Genomic DNA, 20,516 nt, shown 5'->3' with positions numbered 1-20,516 from the left:
GCCATCAGCAAGGGAAAGCCAGCGTCCCTGGCCTCCCATTCAAAAGCTGCTGGCCCTGCAGACCTTCCCAAAGAGCCCAAACTGCCCCGACTCGCTTCGGTTTGATGGACACAGAGTGAGGCTCCCCGAGGCACCCGGGAGTCGGTCAGATGCCTCACCCGGAGACATCTGCCTTCTCTGAAAGGGGGCTCACGTGGATTTTGTAAAAATGGAGCCATGGGACTCACAGCGTCCACCCAAGAATTCAAATGAGGAAAAACTGAGACGAAAGAACATTTCCTGTTTCACAGCATGAAACTGGAGAATAGGAAATAGGAATCTTCCCTCCTCGTAATAAAAAAATCAAGGCAAGCAGTCTGCAAGATGCACGCGCTGAAAAGCCACCAACGAAAGCACTCCAAGTCGTGACTGTCGCTGTCAAAGAAAGCCATTGGTCTTTTAAAAAGAAAGAAAGAAAGACAGAAAGAAAAAGAAAAAACTCTGCACACCAAAAAAAAAAAAAAAAAAAAAAAAAAAAAAATCTCAAAATAGAACCAAAACCTGCAAATCATACTCAGGCGTCTATCGTGAACCTATATTTTAGCATGCTGTTGAAAAGGTTAATAATTTTCCTACCGAAACTGAATGTGGGTTGTGAAAGAACATTAAAATGAAGAAAATTTCCCCGTGGCTGCTATTTTATTATCACCAAAGCCATCAAGTTTCAGTTTGAGTTATTTGTATTTATTTGTGAAAACAAAGATTAGATAAGTAGAAACATAAACCTCATCCTAATTATTGCCCTGGAGTATCTGATTTTTAAGACACACACAAAAAAAGACCATCAGACAGCACACTTAAGGCAGGAGAACTCAAAACAACAGAGAGGAGAGAGGATGCCATTATCTCGTTCAATCACTTGAAAAAAAATGTATTGTCTCGTGTAAAACATTAATATTTGTTTACAGTCTGTGACGACCACACCAGAGGCAACGTGTCCTTTTAATTGTTCAAACTGTTGTCGACGGGGTGCTGGGGGGGGAGAACTTTTTTTAAACTGCAAACTGTAATTTTTGTTTTACATTGGCAGAAATGCAGTCACAGCCATATATATTCCATGTTGAAGTCTTGAAAAAAGGGGGGGGGGGATTTAAGGGCTGTCCGGAAAGATCAAATTCTGAGCTTTGAGACGTTCAGCCAGGTGGAGCCTGGATGAACTGTGGGGTTTAGGTGCAAAACTGGATTTTAACTCCAGTGTGTCTGAGATGCCAGGTGAGCAGCTGGTTTTCTGAAGTTTTAAAAGAAATCCATGAGATGAAACGGTTAATCAAAATCTAGGGGTGAGCCAAAAAACCCTCTCTCCAAGTTCTGCCAGCACAACATAAACATCAGAATGAAAAAAATAACATGCAAAAAGACCTTCAGTGGTCTCACATCGCCGAACAAACTGTTTTTCTACCTATTTTGTGTTGCTGGCTTTTGTTATCAGCCCAATCGGCAAATTGTGGCCAATTTTGTCATGGTTGAAGCAGACATTTTGTTCCCAAACTGCTTTCAACATTTTAGCTACCAAATAGTTTATGAGAAATTGAAGAAGCCACAATACAAACAGAAAAGGTACCTATTCTTGCTAAATTAACCCCTTTTTAAGATTAAAATGACACACACGCACGCACACACACAAAAGATTTTTTAAAAAGAATTCTAGCAAATTCAAATTCTGAAACAACCTAAGCAGAATTTCCTGGAAAAAAAAAGAATAATTAACGATTAACCTACTGATTGGATTTTGAAACCAACTACATGACGTTGCCCGATTCTGACCACAGGACCCCACGAAAGGTGCTTTTAATGACACAACATGTAATTTTAATTTTATATCCACAAGCATCAAATACTGTTTGAACATGCAAAGCAGAATTCTAAAGGAGTCACCTGAATTATGCTAAAGTAAAAGAATCGGTTAAGGAGTTATTTACTACTGAAAATAAATGACACCCACGTAGTTCATCTTTTATATTAATATTGAAACCAAATAGCAGTCTTATACCACAAATCGTGTCATTAAAAAAAGGAATGAAACTAGGTAAAATGAAAACACAAGGGTTTTATTTTATGAAACATTAAATATTGAGATCAAAATGATAGAAAGCTGACGTGGCTTTTCAAAATTTGTTTTTGCTTCATTCCAACCAGTTGAAAATGAAAAAAAGATGAAAGAAAATTCGCTAAAAATCCAAGAATTACCACTTGGAAGAAAAGCAGAATTGCAGGCAGGAGACTCAAGAAAAATTCTTCTCTGTGTTCAATCCTACCTCATATTTGAAGGCACAGCAATAGGTACATTTTTAGCCTTTTAAAATACCAGCATGCCCACACACTATCTCAGATTAAACCAAGGAGAAAATGACACATTCTGAAACCATTTTCTAAAGCTCCTTTTCCTGATAACACTCAGGCGCTCACAATCAATTGAATGAGTTTCTAAAAAGCCCAAACAACTCTCCATAAAGAGCCAGAATTGTTCACAACAGCCTGCAGACATTTCTAGATTTTGCAGGCAATGCTTAGAGCCTTAGTCCTTGCTATTTACACTGGGGAAAGCTAAGCTGTTTTAAAAATCTGTATCAGAAAGAAATACTACTCAGTGCTTTGGCTAATTAAATTGAGGAAAAATTTAAAAAACACCTGGAGAGTCAGCCCAGCACCATCCTGATTTCAAAATATTTAAAAATTAGTTAATTCCCCCCATCTCATGTCCTTTGCCCAAATCTATATTCTCCTAATCTATTCATACTTGAAAATTCACATAAAGAAAGTAAACACCCACAGAGGGTAAGTCATCCTTTCTTCTGAAAGATGTCTTCACAAAACACAGGGCAGCAAATACACAGAGAAAAGAACTAAAAACAAATAAGACAACTCAGGAAGAACACTGCAAATAGGTACTGATGGGCTGAAAACTTAACAGGAGGGATTTTAAATCCTTAAGAAGCAGGGACCACATTTGGGGTGAGTTTAAAACATTCTCAGGAAGAGGTAGGCATGACTTTTGGGAAACTTGAAACAGCGACAATATCAACATAATAACATCTTCTTTTCACCAGAATGTGCTAGGCTGTTTAACATCAGACCTAAAACAAGTGATTCATAATTTACACTTTATGTTTTTATGTCCCAGCTCTTTCAATAGCAGGGGACTATTCTGACACTTTAAAGCAAGCAGCCTGACTTTGCGTCAGACACAGCAGCATTTAAGAGCAAACCCAAACACCTTGAATGAACCGTACAGTTCAAAATAACAAGGAATAAGAAGACTAAGGTAATCACCTGAATTTGTTACTTTAAGACATTTTCTGTTTGAGTATCTTACCCTAGAATATCTGTCCTCAGCCTTAACCAGCATAATCAAATATTCACATTCAGAAAAACCCTGACCTTAGCTAATGCTTGCCACTCTTAAACCACATGTATCCCCTTCCCCCGACGTAAGCCTTGGGAAATGATGGTGATTTTAGTCATCTGGAAAGAGTGAAACATGACAAGGTCTTAAAGCACTTTCTTCAGAACCGTTGTCATTTTAACTCTGTTTTACCACAACCAAAAAGGCCATGCTCACGGAACAAACTCAAGTTCACCCTCCACTGTACCTGTAACCCGGGAATTTCTGATGAGCAGGGTGGCTCAGGACAAAAGCTTTCACTGAAGAAATATTCAAAGCATTAAAACAAACAAACAAAAAAATCCCACTTCTTTTTCAAGTACAGAAATCAAAATTTTCCACATTAAAAATTAATGTTTTCAGCACAACTACCCCACCTGCAAGTAGCTAACTTATTCTGCCTTTTTCACAAAATGCATCTGTGATACACCAAGGTTTTAAAGGGCAATTGTTAAAAACATCTTTTTACTGGAAGCCAATCTATCATGTATGAAATGACACCAATTTTGTTAGAGCCATCTGGCTTTAAGGGTTAGGACACTGTAACATTAAAATTAGAAAACCAAGCATTTTTGTTTTTCTTTAAAGCAAGTAATAATTTTCCAGAATCTAGAACTAACAGTAACTGGAAAAAAAAAAAGAAAGAAAATAAAAAAGCCAGACAGACAAGGGTGAGAAAAGCTCAGAAACTCAGAATCCTTGCTCTAGAAACACAGATCTCTTGCATTTCATTTTCTATTTTCCACAAAGAAAAAAAAAAATGGTTCTCCAGTCCCCAAATGAAGTAGGTAACAGGTACAAGACATGTGTAATATCTTAAATACTAATATAGCTAAGGGAACACAGAAACAGGAGTTGCATTTCTTGTTAGTGTGAATTCAACCCACTGTGTTGGTGAGTTGACAGATCAGACCCTGGGATTTACAGCACCAGAAACAGGATGATTTGGGTTGTAAACTTTGGTTTGAGTTAAATCATTCTCCTCTGACAGGGTCTGTTAGCATCATTAGGAAGCATTGTGACCATGAAAAGGATGGTATATTGTTGAGTCTAAACCCTTTCATTGATGTTGGCTTGAAAACTGTTTAATTAGCTATAAGATGCCAACCAATCTCTTTATCAAAGCCAGCCGAAAACAAAACTGAGAGAAACAGCTTGTGGTTTCACAAAAAAAAAAAAAAAAAAAAAAAAGTATTTACATGAAGTATATTTTAAAGGGAGTTCGATAATTAGGGACGATGTCATCTGTGCTGTGCGGTGGATTTGACATTTAAAAGATGTCAGATTTATCTCCAGCCCATGCTTAGTTTAGATGTAACCCCTCCTGGGAGCAGATCTTGTTTTGTCACTTTTCAGCCTAGAAATCTACCAAGATTTTAACTCTCATTTACTGAACACAAATCCTTTCCCTGTCCTCTCACTGCCTTACCTAAGACTGACTGAAAAGAAAGCCGGGCTGTGGGGGGAACAAGGTGGAATGGAAGCCCTGTTTCACACCGAGTCGCAGGGATGGTGACAGAGTCCAGCAAACCACAGTGAACCGAGTATGGAGGGAGGGAATTCTCAATGAGCAAGGGGTTTCCTGAAATCACAAAGGATCCGAACCCTCTGGCCCACGGCTTCACAGAAAGAACATTCTGGTAAGGACGGGCTTGTTTGTCCTTCACATAACACTTAAAATCGACCAAGACCAGGAAAACCCAGAGTGACATCGAAAGTTTTACTATGATAAAAACTGTCCCAGTAAAAGTCCTATCAAAGGAGCCCTGAAAGATCCCGGGGACACGCCAGCCGTCAGGCAGCTTCAAAAGGAACCTGGTGGGGTGGTTTTGTCAGTGTGTTTAGGAACCAAGAAAGAAGGCTTTCTGGTTTATTGAGATATGAGTGAGTGAATCACCACCATTTAACTATCACCCAAAAGAGATTTGAAGAATGTCTTAGTCACTCATTCACTCTTTTCCAAGGTCACTTTTCTTCTCTCCTCATTTGTTGGAAAAGGCAGTGAAGCTCTAAGACAAATTCAGCTGAAGACAAGCCATCGCAGACCCTAGTGAAAACTGCAACCAACAGCACCCTGAACCACAGAACCCCATGCAAGGGACCACACAGATCTTTCAAACAGAAAGGGAAATGGTTGATGTTATATGACCAAAAAAAAAAAAAAAAAAAAAAAAAAAAAAGAGAGAGAGAGAGAAAAAAGAAAAAAAAAAAGAACTGTTCCTTAGGACCCTTCAACCTTAACTCACACTGCAGAGGTCAAGAGGTACCAGCTCTAGGATATGAATGCTGGGGTTTACATGCAGTTAGCAACATAGTTGTTTCTGTCTTAGCTGTTAGCTGTTTTGTTAAATTAAAGTATAGTTGATTTAAAATGTTGTGCTAATTTCTGCTGTGCAGAAAAGTGACCCAGTCATATACACCTAAATGCATAAACATATACATATGTGTATACATACACACATACACTCACACACATACACATTCTTATTCTCATAGTATCTTCTATCATGTTCTATCCCAAGAGATTGGGTATAGTTCCCTGTGCTGTACAGTAGGATCTCATCATTTATCCTCTAAATGTCATAGTTTGTCTCTGCTAACAACATAGTTTTTAAAGTGTTATAGAAAAAAATGGTTCGTAAGACTGCATACTCATCATTTACTTGCCACAGTTTGTTGTAAAAATGGCCTCTCCCCACACCCCACTCTTTCTTTGTTAATCACTGTGTTTAAAAAAATAAAATAAAATAAAAGATGTAGCATAAGATCTGTCCATCTAGGTTGCTGTTCAACCCCAGGAGAGCCAGGCCAGAGGAAATCCCCACCAGGGCTTCTGACACAACAGCTAGAAAAGGAAGCAGACAGGGGCCCAGGGAACAGGCGGGGGAGGGAGGGGTTGGATAATGGTTACAGCCTATTACCTGCTTTGCAACTGTCTTATTAGTGGCAAATAGAATTTGATGTATTTTATAAACTCGGAGGCAACTGTACTTCATGAAGAGCCTGTGCTGTTGCATCCATTTGGGAATTTACAAAAGCCAGTGCCCAAGGACCACAAAAGCTGGCCTCTAAGGAGGGGCAAGAGAAAGGCGTTCCACTCTGCCCTGACCACGGGGAGCTCTGCTTCTAGATTCTGAGAGGTCCCATTCTGTCTGTTCCTTTCTGTTAGTTTGTTTTTTGCTTTTTAGGGCCGAGGCATATGGAAGTTACAAGGCTAGGGGTCAAATCGGAGCTATAGCCGTTGGCCTACACCACAGCCACAGGCACACAGGATCCAAGCCTCATCTGCGACCCCCACTACATTTCACGGCAATGCCGGATCCTTAATCCACTGAGCGGGGCCAGGAATCAAACCCGCATCCTCATGGATACTAGTTGGGTTCTTAACCCGCTGAGCCACGAGGGGAACTCCCTGCCTGTTCTTTCAAATGCCCAACAGAAGGTCTGAGCGAGCGCACAGAGGCCCCAGGGACAGCTAAGCAGCAAACCTGCTTTACGGATTGGTTTTGAGAAAGACAAAGAAGGAAAGCATTCTGACACAGCACGAAAAGACTTCTGATGGAATGACTCCAGAAAGGCAGTTACCAGCCTGCAAAATCAAATGAGAAATCATCCTACTATTTCATATTTCAGCACGTCTGAGGGAGCCCCACATCGGCAGGACATCCTTCCCACCCGCCTTGTGGCTTTGGCCGTAGACAAGAAGGCCAAGAGGTGACAGGCTCTGTCTCCAAGTCCCTCCCCCAGGGGCCACCTGCGTCGTTGACGAGGTTCCCACTGTGTTTATTAGGCGACACTCGTGCCACGCTTTCTTTCTGCTGCTGCCTGTTGCTAGGGAATGAGCCGTAACCGCTTCAAGGGAACCACAACCGTGGCTGTACTCACTGGGCAATGAGCAAGCACAAACGCCTGTTTGGTGACAAAGTAGAAACAATCCTTAAAAAAAAAAATCCTCATTTACATTTTCCCTCAGAAGGATGGCAACACTCACTCCATTCTGAAAGGTGTGTTTTCTTATGTGAGCACTGGGCTCAGTGCCTTTGGGATGGATCATGTGACCTCTAAGTGACTGTCTTTGTCGCCAGGTGACTTGTGCTGTGGGCGATAACAATAGCTTGGCTGTGGCTCTCACTCGGCAGTCAGCCTTTATTCACTCCTTTCTTTTCTTTCTTTCTTTCTTTCTTTCTTTCTTTCTTTCTTTCTTTCTTTCTTTCTTTCCTCTTTCTTTCTTTCTTTCTTCCTTTCTTCCTTTCTTCCTTTCTCTTGGAGAGAAGCAAACCGCATCGTCAAAGCATTTAAAAACACAAACCAAAGGAAACTGGGTTTCCAGGCTTTAAGTAGATGCTGTTTCCCCACAATTGATTTCCAAAAGTAACTTGGAAACCACTGTCATTTTTCATTCAGATTCATTTAGAAGCATAACATTGCAGTGGTACCAAGCATCTAGATTTGCTTTTTGCCAGTGGGATGCAAAGCATGGTCTCTGTTCTGTGGGTAAGGCATCCCCCCTTCTCACATGCCTTTGGGGGTGGGGGAGGCAGAGCCTGGCCCCTGCTGGTGGCTGTGACTCGGAAGTTGGAGGAGATGCAGTGAGCTGTGTATCTCTCTAGATGCTACCACCCCACACCAAATGGAAGCCTGAAGGTCACTTTGTAGTCTGAAAGGCACCTCCTGTTACTTCTCCCTGGGAGGATGGACCTTGTCTCCGGGTGACATGTAGGCCTCGTGCTTCAGGCTTCCCTCGAGGAGTCTGGGGACCAGTGTCCAGAAGGGCTCCATCAGGCTCACATGGTGTCCCCTTCAAGCATGGGGTTTGGCCAGATTTGATCCCAGGTAAGAATCTTACAAGTGGCAGATGGATGCAGCTGGTCAGGCAGCATGAGTGACTTGCAAGCTTGGGACTCACCACGTTTCCAGGGTCTGCACAGCTGGGATCACGAGGTAACCAAGGCCAACAGCTCCTGTTCACTGAGTCCAGTCCTAGGCACACCATGAGAGTTATCGGCTTTGTGCAAACTTCTGAGGCTGGTACTGATAACGACCCTCATTTAGAGAGAAGGAAGCCATGGGGTGGAAGGTTAACTAGCTTCAGAGGCCAGCAAGTGAAGGTTCAGGAAGGACAGCAGGTGTCTGTTGGCCCAGCCCACATCCTTGCATTCTCGCCATGCTGCTTCCACTGCCCTTTCCATCAGTGGCCACCACCCCACATTCCATGGAGCCCCTTCCCTAGAGGTTGTTGGTCCACAGCTCTGTGTGCCTGGCTGCACTGTGAGTTCTCCAGGACAGACCCCAAGGAACTGACACTGCCTGGCCTGCACCAAACATCCTGGCTGCACCTTCCTTGTTTAAGAAGTGGGTTGCCATCTCCGGCCCATCAAACCTTCCAGAACAAAGAGGACACTGTCTTTGATACTGAATGTTTGAGCTTATGCTAGGAGGAAGACATTCGAGGAACAGGATCATCACTCTGGCCTGGAGGAGGGTCCTCACTCCCATCATGCACTTGGGTGAGACTTGGTTGCCATCCTTTCAACAGAGCTGCCTGCAGAGGGGCTGAGCCCCACCTGTCCGGCAGGGAGAATCCGGGGTGGACCAAGCCTGCTCTGTCGGGGACAAAGGACTCTCTGAGGAAAAGACAGGACTTACTCATTATGAAGTCATGAAGAAAACTTGCTCGCTTGAGGTGTGTGGGAGGGAGGGTGATGCTAGTTGTCAGCCTTGCAGATGGTTCCCTCTGCCAGATTCCCCAACCACACCTTGAACTCAGCATTACAGGGAAGGGGGGAGAGCACGCCCTTCCAGAATCATCCCAGGTATGCATTGATTCACTCAGCCTTCGTTCACCCATTCCACAGTCTGTCCAAGTGACCGGAATGCACCAGGACGAAGGCTTTTACGTGGATGCAGACTCAAGTAAAAATCTTTTCAAAACTGCGAACCTGTCACCCGTGTTGGCAGCACCATGAAATAAAACAGAAAAGAAAAACTACACAAAGGTTGTTGACCCAAATAAATAACATTTATCTTGGGGTTTGTGCCGGAACAGCATCTTCATAACCAAGGCGAGAACAGGCCTGGCACACCTAATACCATGTTCTGCTGCCGATTCTCGGGGTGCCCTTGATGGAAGATGGCTGGGAAATCAGGAGGCACCACCTCTGTCACGCTGGGTCTGTCTGGAGGTGCCATCACTTTATGCTCTCGGAGTCTGGACGTGGTGGAGAAGCAAAGGATTGCACGCCAGTAAAGGAATCCAGTATGGTTTTCATAGAAACTAGAAACTTATTAGATTGATGATTCCTGTACCATTTTTATTTCCCCTTTGGGTTTGCAAAGTATCTCCTCATTCACAGGGGCTTTTGTAGATAAGTTTTCACTGAACTTCAAAATGAGCAGGCAGGCTGGCAAAGGGACTCATCCCCATTCATTTGTTGAGTTGCTGATTTAACAGATGAAGGTTTTACAGATGGAAAGGCCCGGGGACGTGGCTAATTAGACAAATCACAGGGAGAGGACCCAGGGCCGGGCCTCCTGAGCCCCACATCTGTGTCCTAGGGCCTCCTGGGGCTGACTCAGTGATGTTGCTTGGGCTATGGGGAAGGGCTTGCCTTGCAAAACACAGAGGCCTAAGGGCTGGAGGTGAAGTCAGGGAAGCATTAGATTTGAGGCCAAGGAGCTGGCACCTAGCATTGGGTCTGACTAAGCTTGAGGGCACTGTTTGGTCCGCTGCAGAAGCCTCTGGGCTGGCACTGGACTGGGCAAGTTCTAGGCACGCTGCACATGTGAACTGAATTCACCATGCCTGGACGCTAAGTGGGACCCAAGACCATGTGTCCCTAGGGATTTGAAAGATACACCAAAATAATGCCAATCATCATAAAGACTCAGAAGGGATTAGCCAGTTCACTCACATGAGTAATGACAATACACATTTAAACACACACACACACACACACAATCAGGTTTCTGGGCTCACTCCCCACAGGGTCCCAGTGCTGGCTGAACAAGCCCAACTGTGGGAGCTGAGGGCAGAATACTCTGAGTAACCGGATTAGAAGGAAAGAGCAAAGGACACCCAGAGCTTTCTTTCCCTTCCCTGGGAAAGGCAAGGCTGGGTCAAGCCCACTTTAGACGTCCTTTGTCCCTGAGTGTCCCATGCGGACGGCCCCCGCAAACCACCTTGCCCGTATTCTGCCACCACCTGCCCTGCCCAAGAAGGGCTGGGAACCTGGGCTCATCCGGCCGCTGGGCTCAGCCTCCCAGACCAGCGGTCAACACACCTGGAGGAGGCGCATGTGCTCATGATTTCAGGCCTCTTTTCAGAGCAAGTTGTGAGGGTTGGGGGAGGGGAGGTGATGTTTGGGGACAAGCCTGTCCCACGAGCTGGCAGCTTAGAAGATTTCTCCCAGAGGAGCCCTCGAACTGCTTCTCCTAAACCAGACTCTTGTACTCAGGCCACCATCCCCCTTTGGGGGGCAGACGGCCACGGTCACCAAGAAGGCCGGTGGGCCCCAGGTGGCACTCCCTCTGGGACAACCCCGGGCATCACGGTGTTTTGTTCCTTCTACCTGTTGCCGCTCAGACCCATCTCGGTCCCCAGGGCCGCCTAACATGGACCACGTTCAGCCCACTTGGTGGAGAGCAGACCTCTCTGAGTCAGCCCACAATTGGAAAAATAATAATTGTGCTTCTGTTATTTGCTGCTTCCCTTGGCCTTTTTCTCTTCCTGTAGACTACCATATTCAGGGGTGGTTTCACTGTTCAATTCATGTCTGTTTTTTAAAGAAAAAAAATACAAAAGTAACTTTTTCTTATATTACGAAGCAATGCATTGTTTTAAAAAATAGTGCCCACTGGGAACTATATCCAGTCACTAATGATGGAGCATGATAACATGAGAAAAAAGAATGTACACATGTATGTGTGACTGGGTCACCTTGCAATACAGTAGAAAATTGACAGAACACTGTAAAACCAGCTATAATGGAAAAAATAAAAATCACTATAAAAAAATAAATAAAAATAAAGGCATTCCATATACCACAGAGTGACTGGCCAACAGGGACCTACTATATAGCACAGAGAACTCTACCCAATATTTTGTCATGATCTGTATGGAAAAATAATCTGAAAAAGAATTAATTGTGTATATGTATAACTGCATCACTTTGTTATACAGCAGAAATTATCACAACCTTGTAAATCAACTATACTGTAACTATAGTATAAAACTATACTATCAACTATACTATACTGTCAGCTATACTATAACTACACTATCAACTATACTATAAAACTTCAAAAAATGAAAAAAAATAAAATAAAGTAAGTAAATAAATAAAAAATAGTGCCGAGAAAAGAGAAGGAAAAAAAACCCCAAGAGAACAAAGGGGAGGAAGAAGAGAAGTTTGGGACAAAAGGAAGGAGGGAGGGAGGGAAAATCCACACAGACACTGAGGCTCCTCCCAGGGGAACCTAAAGGATGCCGGGGTCTCCACTTTGATTCAGAGCCTCATGCCATGCAGTTTTTAAAAAGTGATTAGAGAAATTAAATGGAATTAAAAAAAAAAAAAGCTGGTCACAGAATCACTATTCTAAGAGACATGATCCTTTCATGTTGCAAAAAGGCCCTCTTCCCTTGTGATAAAACTATTCCTTTGCCTACCAAGCATTGTGACAGGACTGTTAAAAGCAGGTCAGTACATGAAGCCAGGAAGAATGAACTTAAGACGGTAAACATGACATTGGAAACCTCTGCTATGGGAATAAATCTCCTTGCCTGCCGGGCAAGCACACATCCAGCCAGACGACTCAGGGACCCGGTGGGGACATTTCTGGGCACTTTTAATAAGCGATTGTTTTCATGGAAAATGTTCCGATACTGATGACAATTCTGAAACCCACTGGGAAAGTCAGAAGATGCACTTTTTTAAAAAAAGAAAAGTGGCACCCATTACAACCAACCATGTATTTCCTGGTTGTGACCTTATAACAGGACTTCCCAATAATAAGAGGCTCTCAGAGGAACCAAAGTGCCTGAGTCTGGGACACCATGATCTTAAGGTGACCAAAAGCTCAGCATTAGGAAGAGAAATCCTGAGAGGTTACCCCAACAGCTCTTGATCCAGGGGCAGAGCCACGGGTGTCCTGCTGCTGGACGGGGATCTGTACAAGGCCACACTGCCTCTTGGGCTGGCACCAGCCGGATGCTCCATCAGCCCATAAGATGCTCTTATCTGCCAGTTCCTCCTGTTTTTAAGCTTTTCCTTCTAACCTTCTTCGCAATGTCGCCAGAGTCGGTCTCCTGGGGTTGGTTTTTGATTTTTGGTTTTTTTTTTGTTTTTTTCTGATAAGCCCATTTCACACTCTGGCAGACACACCCCTGTGTGGAAGTTAATTTCTATTATGTAATTCCAGGATGTCCTTTCTTGGTTTCGCCCCATTACTCTGGTCACCCTTCCTACCGTGCTAAACATTTCTTTTATCTCCTGGGCATCAGTCACCTTCACAGTGACTTTTCCTATCCCAGCTCTGTTTAGGCAAGATCAACAGATTTAACTCTCCAGAACCTTCAGCCACCAGGCTCTGCTCAGTGATTTTCCTCCAGCTCCCTCCACTCTCCTCCTCCCTCCTCTCAGGTGTTCCCAGATGAACGTGTGCGGTCCACTCCTGAAGGAGCTCAGACCCAGGAAAACACTCATTGGATTAAGAGAAATACACCTTTTTTTTTTTTTTTTTTTTTTTTTTCAGTGCCACAGCCACGGCATATGGATCTTCCTAGGCTAGGGGTCAAATTGGAGCTGTAGCCACAGGCCTACACCACAGCCACAGCAACCCCAGATCCGAGCCACATCTGTGACTACATCACAGCTCATGGTAATACTGGATCCTTAACCCACTGAGCGAGGCCAGGGATAGGAACTGCATCCTCCTGGATGCTAGTTAAGGTTCATTACCGCTGAGCCACAGTGGGAATTCTGTTGCCCAGGAGAAATATACTTTTGCCTAAAATTCACAGTTCATTGAATGACAAGACTAATCACAGCCTGGAACAGCCCTGAGGGGACCCTGCGTGATGGCCACTTTTACACCCACCGGAACGGCTGTCTTTTAGCTATATTTTTCTGAATGGCGTCTACACCAGCAAGGGATGGAACAGAGCAATCGTTCTCTCCAGCAAGATGTATTTTAGAAAGCGAAAGGCAGGCGGGCTTTTTAGTTGTAGCGCTGCCTCATTTGGAAAGAAAAAGTGTGTCACAATCTCATTTCACCGAGAGGACTATGTCTCACACATCAGGCATTTGTGGTCCCTTGCTTGGGCAATGTCTCCATTTCACTGCGGCCTCTACCCAGAATTATTAATGCTGACATTGAGCACAGATGTGTTACAATAAAACCCGGGTGCAGCCCTCATGCTCAGAAAGTAGCTAAGTTGTCTGCACATAGGACAACAGCTTGCATCCAATGAAATATGACTGGGGTTGATTCCAATGAAGTGGAATTTTTACCATCAAATGTGGCTCAAGAACTTGTTTGGTGACAGGGGGTATCTATCGGGGTTAAAAAAAAATAAAGGCATATCATTAAAAATGGGTTTGGAGATTCTTTTCCAAGGCCACAGAGGAATGACTGAAATTTGCTTTCATAAGGGTTTAGCTCCCGAGCTGATTTAAACCAATTACCAATGCCTCCTGGATAACTCTGGAAAACACTCCCCTCAGTAAGATGGTACACTTGAAAAGAGAGATGTGAACGAAATATGAACTAAGGTTGTGAAAGCGTGGTTAGACCCCATCAATTTCAAAGGGCACATGGAGTGACAGTGTTTGCACTCTGGGAGAGCCTGAGGGCCGCAAACCGCCACCAGGAGCCAGTTTGGTTTCAAACACAATTCTCCCATGAAATAAAAGCCCCCAGTCTGATGGCACCCTGAGGTCACAGGGCCGGGGAACCAGCCTCAGGTCTGGGATCCTTCGCCTAGAGACCCACGGGTCTAACTCAGGGACTGTCTAGATTAAAGGCTGCAGGATTAAGAGGTCCTAGCCACAGGGCTTTATCGCGAGCTAATCTAATCAATGGCACATCTACCTCAAATAAGAAGGAATGCCAATTTGGGGAGAGGCAGACATGTGTTCCCTAAGAGCCCTGGACCAGGCTCCTGTCATCGCTCAGGGGTGGTCCCTGCTGCCTCGGGGGCCTCAGCTCCCAGATCTGAGAAACCAGAGGTCTGGACTCCATGGTGGCTTTGACACTTCTCCCCCTCCCACGTCTGTAATTCTTTGCAAATCACAGCTAGCATCTGACTTTATTAGACACAGGGATTCAGATGCCTTAATTCTATGCATGTGTATTTTTTCTTACAGTGGTAAAATGTATATAAAGTAAAATTTACCATTTTAACTTTTTTTTTTTTTCTTTTTATGGCTGCACCCGTGGCTAGGGTCAAATCCGAGCTGCAGCTGCCTGCCCGCCTACACCACAGCCACAGCAACACCACATCCAAGCCACATCTGGGACCTACACCACAGCTTGCAGCAATGCTGGATCCTCAACGCACTGAGGGATCGAACTTGCATCCTCACAGACACTATGTCAGGTCCTTAACCAGCTGAGCCACAACGGGAACTCCGTTTTAACTATTTTTAAGCTTACAATTTAGTGGCATGAAGCACAGGCACAATGTCGTCGTACAACTCTCAACACTCTCCACCTCCAGAAACTTGAGTTGTCCTAAACCGAAATCTGGTACCTGTTAAACAATAACTCTTCATTCCTCCTTGTCCCCAGCTCTCTGTAACCTTTCCTATACTTCCTCTTTGGTTTTGACCACTCTAGGTATCTTATAAAAGTACCATCACACAATATTTTTAAAATTCACACATCCTCAGCATCATCAGGATTAAACAGGATTATAGTTTATTTGACATACTGTCCTTTTTCTGTTCTGCTCCATGTAAGTTATATTAAAACAGAGTGGCCCTCTTTAGGGCTACTGGTATGAGTAATTCATTCACAGATTTTTTGAGTCCAAACATCCACTTGCATAGAAAGCATATTTGCAGGGAAAGGATCCAGTGAGAAATACCAGGGGCCACTCTGTGTTGGTTTAAGAAAAGACATACTTTAAAAACTGCTGTTTTTAAAGTCATCTCAGAAATAAAATAAACCAGGCTTCTCTCTCATACCCCCCATGAATCCCCTGATGCGATCTCGCTCTCAGCACTGAGTAAACTTTGGTGAAACAATAGGAAATTCATCATGGAGCCGAATAGAAAATACAATGAGTAATTCCCCCGAAGAAGGGAAAGCCGAGGTTGATGATTTTGTGGTTAAAAAATTGAGAACCAACCAAAAAAAAAAAAAGAAGAAGAAGAAGAAGAAGGAGGAGGAGGAGAGAAAAGGAAAAAAAAAAAAGGTTTTCTCTTGTGGACAGAAGAGGCAAGTTTTATTTTTAAAATTATTCTGTTAACACCAAAAGCTATAGATAAGGCCAGCATGTGTCATTGGTTTTGGACAAAAAAAAAAAAAAAACACATGCATCTTGCTAATTTTCTAGATCTGTGTACTACAAGAAGAGCTGAAGCATCAGAGCAGTCTTAATTGCCTAGGCAAGCAAATACAAAATATGAATTTCATAGATAAGCTTACATAAAATATTAGTTTATAGGTAAGCAAATAGGAAATAGTAATGTCATGCAATGTGGGTGCAGAGGGAGATAAAAATCACTCAATAAGTGTGTGACTTATTGCTTAAAGAACCATGTTTGCTGTATCATAACAACAGCAAAAAGTGTGAGTGACCATATGACAGTTCTAATTTGAAATACAGTTCTAAATCATATTTACCTTAGGTCTGAAAAAGCCCGACACCGTGTAAAAACTATTAAGGCTTCACAGAGAAAAAAATAAAATAAAAAAGAAAGCTAACTGCTCTATTTTAATTCAGAACTCAGCAAATGTCAACTTGTTTCAATTTCTAAACCCTTTCCTGTTGGTGTTATTGTAACAATGTCCTTTTCCATATTGAAAAGAAATGGAGGTGAATCAACTGATAACTATTTTTCTCTTTCAAAAAGACTCATCATTTGTCTGTATACCTTAACTCTATAAAACACAAAAAATAGAAATACAGATGAAATATCACAATCACCAGGAAGATTTATTCAGTGGCTTCCTAAGAAAAAGTGAAAATTCTTCTAGAAAAGCAAATGCCTGATTTGGCACAATTAATTGGAGGATCTCTGAATTATCTGGAGGGAGAAGTTACAGAGAATATATATTTATATATACTTCAAGTAAATATATATACTTAAAAAAGAGAATGTATCTTTCCAGAACAACACTACACTAAACAAACAATCAAACACTAAAGCTCTAAAATTACACCATCTAGGTCCTCTACTGTTTCCTCCTTTTGGACAAAATCTTGACCCTGTGCCTCGTTGTATGCTGTTTGATACAAAGTCAGGCTAACTGATGGGCCAAGCAAGCAGCCTGGCCACACCAGGGCCAGGCTCCAAGACCAAGCCTGCTCGCTTGGTAGGGTTTTGAAATCAAGTCACTAGACCACACACCAAGCAGAGAGTGATCACTTCACAGAAAGAAAAGAACTATGTTTAAAACGAAAGCATTATCAACATTGGTCTAAAGCTGGTAAAATGACCTTCGGGAAACTGCAAACTAAAAGAGATCAAATTAGTTTTCGAATCCCTCCGAAAAGATAAAACGTCAAAAACAAACAGACCAAAAAAAAAAAAAAAAAAAAAAAAAAAAAACCAAAAAAAACTGGCCGATCAGGCTCAGGGCACCCATGTTTTAAAATGACTACAACAGCATTGGTCATGGAAATTCCTGCAATTTCATAACAGGGCCCTTACATATTGCTGTGCATCTTTTGATAATAATGTCCAAACTTTCAGGCCCAGGTGGCAGAACCCAAGGGTGGGTGGCCTTCCCGGGACTCGGGGGTGGATGTTTTATTTCACACACACACCCCACCATCACTAAATATTGTGACCAAGTGGGGACAGGCATGCTTCAAAAATACCTCTTGCTCGCAAATGACTAGCCATTAGCTCATATTTGCCTGTGAAAGCCACAGTGGGGAAAGAGGTCTACGCAGCCAGCTACAGAGGAGGTAGAGTGGTTCTGTTCTGGAAGCCCTGGCATCTGTGGGTGAGCAGCTTATTTTCTAATGAGTAAGACTGAAATCAGTGAAATGCTCAGCGTTACAGAGAAAAATTACTTATCTGCTCTCTAACCTCCAAGCCCAGTGATCTAAGAAAAGACTCAGTAAGTTCAGGGGCCCACATATACAAAAGCAATCAGACTCTGCTTATAGAATATCTTCCCCTGACCCGACTTTCAGATTTAGTCCAAATCGTTTGGGGTCATAGACTCTGGTCCAGGAAGCATCTAGATGCTTCATTGCTAGGACATTCTATTTATTGAGAGGGCCAGACTGAAGTGGATACAGTCCTTGACTCTGAACAGAAAATACACTGTTCAAAATAGTCACGAGAGTGCTACCTATCTACAGATTCAACCTAAAACGTGCAGTGTCTTAGGGAAAGACACTGGTCGATCTCCAGAAGCCGTGACCACTGCCCTCTAATAGAAATGGGCTTAATCCTGTCAAAATCAGGCTGCTTTGTCCTAAAAGGTCCCTCAAACACCAAGTATAACATGGAGGCATTTGCCTTTCTGGAACTTTCCCCAGAACCCAGAGCGAGTGTCACACCCCTACATCCTAGTTCTGCCCTCAAGAAGGCTACGCCCAGAAAAGGCGTCGTGGGATTTCCAACCGGTGAACTCCTATTCCCCTGGGGGGTTGCTTTTCTCCAAGTTCAAGGTGACAGAGAACTTGACTTGCCCTCTCACTCGAGGACATCCACAGCAGCAAGAACCTGTCCAGGTGGCATCAGAGCTCCAGCAGATGGGATCCGAGGGCAGGGTTTGTGCACTTGAACTTCTCCCTCCCTTCCCCTGCCCGGGCTCATGCTTCTGTGATGCCTCCTCTACCTTTTCCTTCTAGTTTTGAACACGAGTTTCACTCAGTACTGAGAGCAAAAACAAACAAGACAGAGGGACAGGCCCAGGACAGACAGCTGTCTGGGGTGGTGTAGGCGGCAGCCATCAGCCCAGGCTTGACCAGAGCAGGGACTGGGGGCTTGGATGAGGCGCAGGTGGCTGGGTATGGAAAGCCCCAGGTGATGGTGGAAGGGCACTCTGTGTGTCTCTGGAGAGGGGTGGCCCTCTCTGTCCCCACTCCCCCCATCGGGGACCCTGGGCACACTCAGGACAGAGCCTGGCCCGCCCCCTGCATAGCAGGTTTCATTCCCTAGCTCTCTCTTTCTGCCATTCTGTACCCTGTGTCCTGTCTGGCACCTCCAGCTCTGGAACACCCAATGAAGTGACAGCATTGTGGGGACAAAAAGCAAAGGGTAGAGGGTCGAAAACGCCAGGCCTAGTTCTACATGCCCACCCACATGGAAGGCATGGAAACCCTACAAATGCGGGGGTAGAACCAAGAAAGCATTACACTGGGATTGACAGCTGTTCCCCAGGAATCCGTGCTTCCAAGCTCTTCCTCATCTACCTTCTGGTTGCCCCAGAGGACAGAGCTCCCAGACCACCATTCACACTTGCCAGGACTTGCTGGAGGCAGGGGCCCCTGGGGAGGTAAGGGCTCCTTTCAGGAGTATCCATTCTTGCCCAGCGTCTCATCACAGATCAGCAGCCTAACTACTGCTGTGACTATTACGGCATCACAGTTCTCTTAGAAAAGGAGAACAAGGAGTTCCCGTCGTGGCGAAGTGGTTAATGAATCTGACTAGGAACCATGAGGTTCTGGGTTCCATCCCTGGCCTTGCTCAGTGGATTAAGGATCCGGCATTGCCGTGAGCTGTGGTGTACGTTGCAGATGCGGCTCGGATCTGGTGTTGCTGTGGCTCTGGCGTTGGCTGGTGGCTGCAGCTCAGATTAGACCCCTAGCCTGGGAACCTCCATATGCCATGTGTGCGGCCCTAGAAAAGACAAAAAGACAAAAAAAAAAAAAAAAAAAAAAAGAAAGAAAAGGAGAACAAGATTCAGATTTTCTTAACAACCTGTTCCAAGGGCCACAGGCCAGGGCTGGAGTGAATAAACTGTCTTAAACAAACGTTGCACATTCCTATGAAACTGTTTGCTTCTCATTCTTTTACACACACACACATACACAGAACGAATATTCAGAGGAAATGAAATTGCCTCGTGCACGCAGGATGAGAAGTAAAGAGGAAAACTATTTTTTCCATAGGAATGGCCTTACTTTCACATCCTTAAATTTCTACAACTTGGTTCAGGGCAAATAAGGGGGAAACTGCTGGAATGTCTGAGCAGGCCCCACGGGTCCTGAAGAACGAGGCCTCCCTGGAGGTGGGGGAGGTAGGCAGCCCAGCTGCTTCATTTCTTTTTTAACACCACCACCTACAGGGACTGCTTTGAATAGGATGGTGTGGTATGGCCCTAAAGCCTTACCAGAAAAACAACATTCAGAACAATTGCACCACATTTTTTTTCAACTTCCTGTTTATTAGTATTTTATCTCAGAGCCGAACAAAAGTCTGTATAAATGGGGGAAAAGAAACAAAAGCCCTCACTCTAACATCTTACAATACACACACACACACATACACACACACACACACAAAATATCTTTTCCAAGGCTATTTCATGTTGAGGTTTTTCATTGGAAGCCACTATAGGCCATCAAATGTCTCTGGTGACAGAGGTTAAGATGAAGTCAATGGAATGGATCATCTCATAAAATGTCTAGGTTATTAAATATTTTTTAAGTGTCCTACTGTACAGCACAGGAAACTATATCCAATCTCTTGGGATAGAACATGATGGAAGAGGATATGATAAAAGGAATGTACACATATATATATATATATATACATATATATATATATATATATATATATATATGAATGACTGGGTCACTTTGCTGTACAGCAGAAACTGACACAACATGGTAAATCTACTATACTTTTTAAAAAAATTTATATTTAAAAAAATGTCTTAAGGGGACTTGTTTTCTATTCATCGGGGT

At 43.6% G+C, this 20,516-nt stretch overlaps 2 long non-coding RNA genes across 14 annotated transcripts in view; both read right to left on the bottom strand.

Moving 5' to 3' along the window:
• The window catches only part of LOC106509733, a 283,958-nt gene that overhangs the window by 222,699 nt on the left and 40,743 nt on the right, over positions 1–20,516 (bottom strand). The window lies entirely within an intron of this gene.
• The window catches only part of LOC110259966, a 36,240-nt gene that overhangs the window by 5,735 nt on the left and 9,989 nt on the right, over positions 1–20,516 (bottom strand). The gene's annotated exons all lie outside the window — the stretch shown is intronic.

The sequence above is a fragment of the Sus scrofa genome, chromosome 3 (assembly GCF_000003025.6).
Source record: "Sus scrofa isolate TJ Tabasco breed Duroc chromosome 3, Sscrofa11.1, whole genome shotgun sequence".
Classification (NCBI taxonomy): Eukaryota; Metazoa; Chordata; class Mammalia; order Artiodactyla; family Suidae; genus Sus; species Sus scrofa.
The sequence above is the reverse complement of the archived record's forward strand: the minus strand, read 5'-3'. Positions and strand labels throughout refer to the sequence as shown.